The sequence below is a fragment of the Phascolarctos cinereus genome, unplaced genomic scaffold, assembly GCF_003287225.1.
Source record: "Phascolarctos cinereus isolate Bilbo 61053 unplaced genomic scaffold, phaCin_HiC Scaffold_726;HRSCAF=1367, whole genome shotgun sequence".
NCBI classification, from domain to species: Eukaryota; Metazoa; Chordata; class Mammalia; order Diprotodontia; family Phascolarctidae; genus Phascolarctos; species Phascolarctos cinereus.
The window spans coordinates 167,386,775-167,396,820 of NW_027556098.1; the positions used below are offsets into that span (position 1 = coordinate 167,386,775).

General features: G+C 38.0%; 1 long non-coding RNA gene across 1 annotated transcript in view; it reads left to right on the forward strand.

The window, feature by feature from the left end:
* Positions 1-9,405, forward strand: part of LOC144454331 (uncharacterized) — a 40,183-nt gene extending 30,778 nt beyond the window's left edge. Inside the window, exons 2-4 of the long non-coding RNA XR_013482721.1 lie at positions 777-901; positions 7,984-8,199; positions 8,933-9,405. This is a non-coding gene — a long non-coding RNA (uncharacterized LOC144454331). The remainder of the gene's footprint in view (positions 1-776; positions 902-7,983; positions 8,200-8,932) is intronic.
* Positions 9,406-10,046: the final 641 nt, after the last annotated feature.

A 10,046-nucleotide genomic window follows, 5' to 3' on the forward strand; every position in this document is an offset into this window, starting at 1 on the left:
AAAGGTTAAAGTTTACTCCTTTACCTAGAATATAGTCTTATTTCTCAAATCCCTTGCTCTAAGGATAAACCAGAACAATCAAAGCTTTGTTCAAAAAGGTGTATTCTAGACTGTGACAATCCAGTCTTTAACTAGCCTTTTCACTCCCAAGTGATTCATTTAAAATTGCTGGAGATAAAGTTTTAGGTCATGCTTTCTGGACTTGTTTTAAGCTGGATAGAGAAAATAAATCCTATTGCCAATTTAGCCTCTGCCCTGCAAAATGGTGTACTGTTAGCAGTGGCATCCTGTTACCTAAAAGCCAAGCTGAACTGCTCAGTGTCTGAGATCATCTATCTACCCTATCGCTTGTGAAACTACTTGGGTATGGATTTGCAAACCCAGCAAAGGGAAAGAGTTAAGCCCATTCTCCTAGCTGGCAGAAACTTTGTAGTTTAAAATTACATACTGACTCTGGTGTAGAGACACAAGAAATTATAGAGCAGACACTGTCCAGGACAACGTATAATTTAAAATGTACTAAAGAATGTATACCGCATGGCAAAGTAAGTGAAGTGCTTCTTCTAATATAAGTGTTTTGCATAGAAAGGCAGTAATTATCCACTCCTAGGGAAATGTTTGCATTCATTCTAAATCAATATTTACTATTCATCTCTTGTGTTCAACAAAACAGGGATTTAACATTTTTTTATTTTAATGAGGCACTAAGACTACAATAATTCTACAATGTAATTGTCTCGATATGAAATATTGCTAAATTGTGTTGCTATTTCTAGAAGGAGCAGTGAGGAATGGCGGTGTATCCCTATTTGTGAAATGTTGCTTCCGGAGCCCTCAATTCAAACCCAGCCAAGCAGGGCAACTTCTCCCGATTTCAAAGATGACTTAAGCTGTCTCCTTGGTAAGGCCCTTAACTGGAGTCATTCAGATGAGTCTTCGGTTAGGTGGAATTTTTCCTGCTCTTCAAATACAGGCCTCCTGATAATGATTCTGTTTCAACTATTTTTTTTTTAAGATCTCTGCCTTGTAACTATTCCACCCCGCCCCCCTTGAGGGGCAAAATAATCCCTCCCTTTGCTCAACACCTTATCTCCAACCTCTAATTCCCTCTAGCTGCTTAGTAATAGACCCAGAAGCAAAAATGCTGGAGAAAAGCTTAGAACCCTAGGGTGTAAGACCTGAGATTGAACTGAAGGTCTTTTAGGTATTTTAATTATACTTTCTATGATCAGATCATTCCATGAGTTTTCCTCAGAGTAAGACTGTGATATTTTAATTCAGACTTCTAAAGGGAACTGCCATTATTAAAAATATGTTAGGGGAAGGAAAAAGCAGTGTAGTAGAAAGGTTGCTATTCCCTCCCTCCTCTGCCAGCAACCTCTGTGTGGCCTTCAGCAACAGTAAACCTATCTAGGCTGCCTTTTCCTCATCTGTGAAAGAGAATGTTTGAACCTGATGATATCTAGAGGTCTGCTAAGCTTACAAATTCTATGACTTTATAACATGGAGATCCGCATCCAGGGAATATGTGTCCCTCACCCCTGAGCTCCAATTATCGGCATTGTTCAGTCAATGGTGGGCTGGAGTCAGTTCCCACTGATTCACAAAAACTGAAATCCGCAAACATTACCAAACAGGGCTTGATTTATTATTTTGTTGATTGTCTAAACTTAAGAAAGTGATGGAGAAAATATTAATATTGCAGATTTAACTTGAAAGTGTGACATAGGTATGTTTTTCCTTCAAAACTGGTTGTTAAACATTTACCAGCACAACCCTGCCTTCAAGACAGGCCATTATAGAATGACAGATGTTAGAGCTAGATATTAACTTATAAGGCAGCTAGGTTGCACAGTGGTTGGAGGACCAGGTTTGGAGTGAGGAAGACCTGAGTTCAAATTCAGGCACAGACTCTTTTTAGCTGTGCGACCCTCGGCAAGTCACTTAACCCTGTTTGCCTCAGTTTCCTCATCTGTAAAATGAGCTGCAGAAGAAAATGGCAAACCACTCCAATTCCTTTGCCAAGAAAACCCCACAGGGGGGTCACAAAGAGTGGAATGTGACTGAAACAACTGAACAACAACAATGTTACCTTATAGATAGCCTAGTGCAAATTTCTCACTTTAAAGATGAGAAAACTGAGGAGTAAGATGATTTGCCTAAGGTGGTATACATTTAATAAGTATTTGATTAAGTTGGGCAAAGTATTTCCATACTAGGTCTCCTAGAAGAAGATGTCTCTTCTGTACAAGGCAGAACTATTTTACAAGATTCCTTGAAAGATGTAACAACAGAGATAATCTTGCTCAACAATTCTATGATCATTACTATCCAGGGAGGCATAAAAAAAGATACTTTTGCCAAAATATTCTCCAGTGTCATGGAAAAGATACATCCCAGAGTCCACAGAGATGATGAGATTTGTCAGGTTCTCCTGTTTATGGGTGAAATTGTACTAATTTCATCAAGCCCCAAAATAATTCAGAGTCTGATAACTGAAATCCATAACCATTTTAAAGAATTTGGGCTAACTATCCACACAGAAATGTGTATACACACATATGTATATATCCACATATACAATACATATGCATATTTATGCATGTGTATACATGTATGTATATACACACATACATGTATGTGTATATGTATGTGTATAGAAATACTTTTTTCAAGCTACATTATCATGTGGCATCCTATGGAATGTTTTAAATATATATTATACATATACATATATACACATACACATATACATGTATACCTTCTCTTTTAAAGAAATGCTCATCTTTTTAATGCTAATATTTTTCAGATGTTAGATGGCATAGAGCCACCAAATACAATAATCTAAGAAGATCTGAAATTGCCAAAAGGCAATGGAGTGCTTCATGGGTGGGCATAACAGTATAAGCCCTATATAAATGGTATACTATAACAGCATAAGCATATTATGAAGAAGTAGCATAAAGGATGTCAGCAAAGAAACATTTGATTTTGAAAAAGAAGATGGCCTGGGCATGTGGCAAAAGCAAACCCTAGTCAATAGATTTCCAGTGTTCTCCATAGATGTCATTGTGAGTTCAAGAGAATTAGTGTAAACTTATTACGAGATCTGAAGCAGAGGAAGACCTGGATAGAATGAGTAGACAAGGATGGGACATAATCTACATCACTGGATAAAATACATATATATTGATAAGATCACAGATTAATTCTTGTAAGAAGCCCAGACTTAGGATTCAGAGCTGGGATTGTAGGTCCTCTGACTAAAAATCTAGTGTGTTTTGTTTTCCACCCTATCCATCAAAAGGACTCGTTATTATGTAAAGCTTTGTGTAAAACACTGCAAGTTTTCTAAAGAGCTATTTTTTCCACTGCCCATTCCTGTGGAATTTTTTTTCTCAACTGCTTTTATTGTTTGTTTGTTATTCTGTGTAGGGGAGGATAGGCTCTTACAAAATAGCACCATTCCCATCAAGTTTACGATGCTGATTATGATCGTAGTAATTAATACCAAAGTTAAATCAACATTCTATTCTAGGTTCCACAGACTCAGTGGTGCCCTATATTGTTTAGAAATATGAATAAGAGCAGGGCGGATGAAGAGGAAATCTTTTCTCATCTTAATCTCAACCTTTAGTTAGTATAGGCTCTCTAACTTTGAAAATTTCATATTAACAGCAAGGAGGAAGAAATCCATGTAGGAATTCCCTCTTTGAGCCCTGCTGCCATTCATAATTCATACAATTGGCAGAACTCTTTGAGTGAATTACTATCTTGTATTCACTCTGGGGATGTGTAATATCATTTATATGTTGTGATTGCTACTCCATTTTATTTATTTTATTTTTGACAAGAAACATGGGTGTTGCTTTTAGTTCTGAAAGAAAATGGGGTGTAGAAAGAGTGAGTCTCTCTCTTACAGAACAATCTCTTTCTGGAGGAAATGCTATTGTAAACTGTACCATTACAAATGGTGTGTCAGTTCTCAAGATATTACAGCCTCAATGTATGGAGTAACAAAGTGTTCCCTCAGCATTCAAAAGGGAGAACCAGTGGGAACGGAGAAGGTTAAGGAGAAGTTCCTAAAGTCTGTAAAATCCACGGGACACTAAAAAGGGAACTGAAGTGTACCAGAAGGGACCTCTTGAGGGCCATTAAAAAACAACAACAACAACAACAACCAGAAACTGATTATGAACAGAGCTTTTACTCAAGGAACTGGAGGGGGCTAGCAAACTGATTCTACTGCACTCCCGTTAAATGTCTAATAGTTGAGACATTTTCTGCACAGCCCATAAAGGATAATAAGGAAGGCTTTGATAGCTTTAAAGAAAGTTGTTCTGTAGCTGCTCACAAAAAAACATGATCTGAGGACAAGTGGTGACTTTACTTAGACACCAAAACGAAAGGGGAAGATGCTGTCCTCAGAGCACATCACCTAGGTGACATAGTTGATCTGTTAATTGAATAAGGGAGCTGCTCTGGTGTTCTAAGTTTGTACTTGGTTTCATGTGTAGACTGTAATCTTCCTTCTTAGGCTAAGAATTTCTAGAGATACAGAAATAGAGGATTATTTTTGTTTATTGTGATTGCACATTGAAATTGCTTTGTACAACAACTATATTACATACTAAGACGCATGTTTAATTCACACTTTATGTATCTTTAGTTAAAGAAACAGCCCTAACATTCTTTAGCCTTGATTATGTCTTTGTTCTGTAAGAATTGAATCTTGTGCAACCCTCACCTTTCACACACGCAAACACAGACACACGGACACACAAATAATCAGATTTTTAAGGAGAAAACTGTTTGAAATCTAAAGAACATGCACTTTGAAGTATTTATATTAAGTTTAGTAATGGGGAAAAGAAGCTTCTTTTACTGTCGTTTTTTATGGTGCCTCTGTCACTCTTAGCAAAAGTCGATTAAAAAGAGAAACTTTAAAACCATCTCCCAGGACACTGTAAGGACGCTTGCATTGACCTTGAATTCACTCCTTCCGCATATGAGACACTTCCATTTAATAGGTTAGCAGTTGAAACCTTGTGGAAGTCATTTACTTCAAGGGTCACTTCCATTGATATATCAGTCTACCAGTAGTGAAGGGGATTGTTGCCAGACATAGGGAGAGAATGTATCAGTCAATTAATAAATGTTTGTTGTGTGCCTACTAAGGTCAGGGCCAAAATGCAGTAGGATACCCAAGCCACTATTTATACTGGGCTAAAATGGGTCATCAGCAAACAGAACAGAGCAGAGGGCCAAAGGGAACTGAACTGAGACTAACAAGGGAATTATAGTTCTAGCCAGGACCGAATCAAGTTTACCCTTCGTTCTAGAAGAGGGGAAAGTGTCAGTCTACTCCCTTATGACCTTACACAAGTGCCCTTCTCTGTAGTCTCCTCCTATCAGAATGTAAGATCCTTAAGAGTAAAGGGATCTATTTGCTTTTGTATGTATATTACCAGCACTTACTACCATGTTTGGGGAGTAATGACTAAGGAAGAGTAATACATAATCAAACTGGAATGATAAGACTGGAGGCAAATTGCAAAGGGTTTTATCAGTCCTAGAGGCAAGAGGGAACCATTAGGGCTTCTCAAACAGGGTGACAAACCTCATCATTAGGTCAGTGCTTTAGGTACATTGATTTAGCAGATACTTGGAGAAGGGATCGAAGAGGATAGAGACTAAAGGCACAGGGACCTCAAGAAGCTATTGCAATAATCTAGACCAAAGAACATGAGGTCTCCAGCATGGGTGTTACTTTTTTGAGTAGAGATAAGGAGAGGGCTGTGAGAAATAGTGTAGAGGTGGATCAGTTGTAGTTGTTCAGTCTTTTCAGTTGTGTCCAACTCTTCCTGACCCCACTTGGGGTTTTCTTAGCAAAGACACTGGAGTGCTTTGCCATTTCCTTCTGCAGCCCATTTTATAGATGAGGAAACTGAGGCAAATAGGGTTAAGTGCCTTGCCCAGGGTCACACAGCTAGTAGGTATATGAGTCTAGATTTGAACTCAGATTGATGAGTCTTCCTGACTCTAGGCCCTGCCCTCCATCTACTGAGCGATGGATCAATAAGACTTGTCAACTGACTAAGTACTGTGGAGTGCAGGAGAGTGAGAGTCAGAAAGGAGTGTAAGGTTGTGAACCTGGGGGTTGGGAAGGAGACCTGGGGGATGGGAAGGAGAGCAGGGCCTTCAATGGAGCAGGAGAAGTGAGTGAGAGGGGGAGGTTTTAGGGAGCAACTGCGTTCAGTTTTGAGCAAGCCATTGGATAGGCAGTCGTTGATGCTGGAATTCAAGCATGACACTGGGCCTGGATGGATAGTGGTCATCTACATGGAGGTAGGGGGCGATCATTGACATTTTCACATAAAGATAATTTTTACACTAATGCTAGAAAACTTTTTTCTCCCTGAGGAACACCAAAATATTGCAGACCTATACAAATTACCTCTTCAAATTTACTATAGGCTGTCCTGTTATCTAATTGCATTTACCATACATAAAATTTTTATTAATGCTTTTCATTTTAAGCTGCAATCATTTCCTCTATTCTCCCCCACTACCTCATACCATAGAAACCCTTCCCATCATAATAAGCCTCCTGTGGAAGTTATACTTAGAGCTGGAGGGGCCTTAGATGCCATTGAGTCCAACTCCCTCATTTTATAGATGAAATAATTGGGGGTCAGCCATGAAATGACTTGCCTGGGGTTACACAACAAGGAAGTACCAAAGGAAAAATTTAAATGGAAGTCTTCCTGACTCCAAGCCCTGTGCTATATCCATTATACCAAACTGCCCCTCAAAACCACCCAACATAGCATCTTGAGCATATGCAGCCTTCTCCTACAGTGTTTCACCTCTCTACATACTGGAGAGAAGTGTGCATCAGTATCTATACCCTAAGACCAAAATTATTTGCTGCACCAATTAATACTTTCTTGTATAGACATATAATTCAAAACAATATTTAATGTGTGCACGTCTTTATTCCCTGCCTAGATTATAAAATCCATGTGGACAGTAACCATGTCTTATGGATGTTTTCTATCCCATAGTACCTAGATCAGTGTAAGCTGTATCATAAATGCTCAAATAGATATATGCTGACTCCTTGAGTTAAAGGACAATTTCATTCCTACCTCATTTATATTTATTCTCCACTGACCAAAATAAAAGAGAATCAAAGTTTTAAAATCTGCATTTGCTCTTACCTCTAGGTCTTCTTCTACCTCTCCTTTGTATACACCAATGATTTAAGAATTTATGTGTGTGTAGGAGAGGAGGTGTCAGTCCATCTTGAAGGTAGAACAAAGTTTTAGATCAAAAATGTTTAAAGCAATCTGAATCTAGTAAGCATTTTACTGCCCTTGTATCTAAAAATGGCACTGCCCAATTTGTGCTATTTTTAAAACCCGTGTATCCATGTAACTTGCATACCAAGCTGAAAATTGGTGAGCAATAAAACCTTGAAAAACAGGGTTTATAATGGAAACAGTAATTGACCCTTAACTACAGCATCAAAAATACAATGCTATATAATACAAAGCCCAGGGCTTGGGATCCCATCTCTTCTCTAACCTCAGACTGGCATACTAACCTAACACCACAAAGCCACCTAATAGTTATACTCTGAGACATTTTCTTCTACATGGCAAGTAAAGCAGACAGGGGACAGGACCGTCATGTGTGGCTGAGCTTTCAGTGGCTGGTACTACAAATTTGTTGAAATTAATCAATTCACAAGAATAGTTCTGGTGCTCTTCTTCTCTTATGATCATTGCTTGCGTTTACTTTAGTTGGGTGCTGTCTCTGTCTTGAGTTCCTGAAGTTGTGTCCCACTGTATCTTGGCCCTTTTCTTTGGCATATAACATGCTACCACAGGATGCTTTTAGGGAAGAGTGACTGTAAGAAACGGTCTTGGAACGACCCCAAATCACTCACTACATTCTTTGTTTTTTTTTTCCCCCCAGATTTTTTCCAACTGATTTCCTGTCCAATGACTCATTTTTAACCTACAACTTTTAATTTTATCACTGAGAGAACTGGGAAATTCAAAGAAACTAGTGAAGATGCCGGAAGAATTAGATTAGAAGAGATATCTGCATACAGATTTCATAATTCTCCAAGCAATGTTTATTTTTATGAAAAAGACCAAGATTTTTATTCACTGAGATTAGTAGAGAGAGGTACATTAGGCTTGAAATTTCTTTCATTTTAACTCTGCTAATTTAATCTAGTTTAATTCAGTTCAATTAAATTTATCAGACATTTATTAAGCATCTAACGCATGTTGGACATTGTACCAGGCACTAGGGATACAAAGATAAAAATGAAACTTCCTGCCCTCAAGGAGCTTACATTCTGTAGTTAATGTGATAATAGTGCACTAGTAAAGGCCTGTCTCTTATTTCAACACATTTCCAAATAATTTCTAAGCTAGGAAGTAGCATAATTTTTAAAGTGGTTGATTTTCCATTTTTGTTTCCTGAGTTGCCATAGTCAAATAATTTATCCACAAGGGGCTAGCCTACCAGTCATGAGTCCTTCCAAACTTTGCTAAGCTGGACATCAAAAAATATTATTAATCTATTGTCAGGGTCATACCTAAAGCCTTTCCCCCATGGAAGAACCTGACAAAACCAAAGGAAGCTGGGTGGTACAGCAGAGAAAGCACTGGTCCTAGAATCAGGAAGACCTGTATTCTAAGCCAACCTCTGACACTTACTAATTGTGTCATCCTCTGCAACTTACACATGGTCTAACTCAGTTTCCTCAGTTGTAAAATGGGGATAATAATAGCATGAACCTCACAGGGTTGTTGTTGAGGATCAAATTATATGATATTTATAGAGTCTGGTGTAGGGTCTGGCACATAGCAGATACTTAATGAATACTTCCTTCCATTTTTCATTGGCATAGCTTTCTGGAAGCCGGGGCCATCTCCATGCATCAATGAAGAATTGCACAAGATGGCCAGACATGAATGGGTTGTAACCTACATCATAGAAGCATGGTAGGTTCAGTATGCTAACCCTTCTATAAGTGCAAGTTGGGTTAATTTTTCCTTAAAAGGTATTGAGCAGGAACTAAAGATTGAGACTGTCAACATCTAAGTACAAGGCAGCCCTGAGGAGCTCTAGGACGTTTGATGCTCAGCTCATTACAAAGGAACAGCCAAATCAATTAAATAAAAGATACATTTTGAGAAGCAGAGTATTTGAGAATTTCTCCATTTACAGGCACCAGTTACAAATACACAGGTAAGTAATTGGCTAGTGGCTAGAAGGAGGAATGTGGATATACACACATACTATATTAAGTGGTTTTTTGTGAGGTGGGAAGGCTTTTCTCTGCTCTTAAGGTGCCTCCCTCCAATAATAATAATAACAACAAACGGAGATAATATTGATAATAGCTAGGATTTGCATAGCATTTTAAGATCTGTAAAGTGCTTTACAAATATTACCTTATTTAATTCTTACAGAACCCTGAGGAATAGTTGCTATTATTATCTCTATTTTACAAATGAGGAAATGGAGGTAGATAGAGATTAAGTGACTTGTGCAGGTCTACATAGCTAGTAAGTGTCTGAGGCAGGATTTGAACTCAGGTCTTCCTGATTCCCAAATATAGTATGTTATCTACTGTGTTATCTAGTTGCCAAAATCAATGGAATTTTAATTCGTATTTCTAAAAGCACACAGCTAATCCAAAAGTTGACCATTTTGGCAAGTGATTATTACTTAAACAAAGAGTTTAACAAGATTCTGATATGGCAAAAACAAATGATGTTATATAAAATCTTAGCCCAAAATAAATTCTCTTTTTCGGCTAAGATAAAAATGATACTTTTGTAGATGTCTTAAAAAAAACTGTCAGAAATCAGTGTTGATTTTTTTTTCAAACTCACATAGCATAGATTTTGATAGTCTAAGGATATTGAGAAGGTGGAACTCAGTTGTGTGTCCATCACTTTTGAGATCCTCCCTATAGAAACTTATTGGTCCCCTCATTTATTTAAGACATGTAGGGG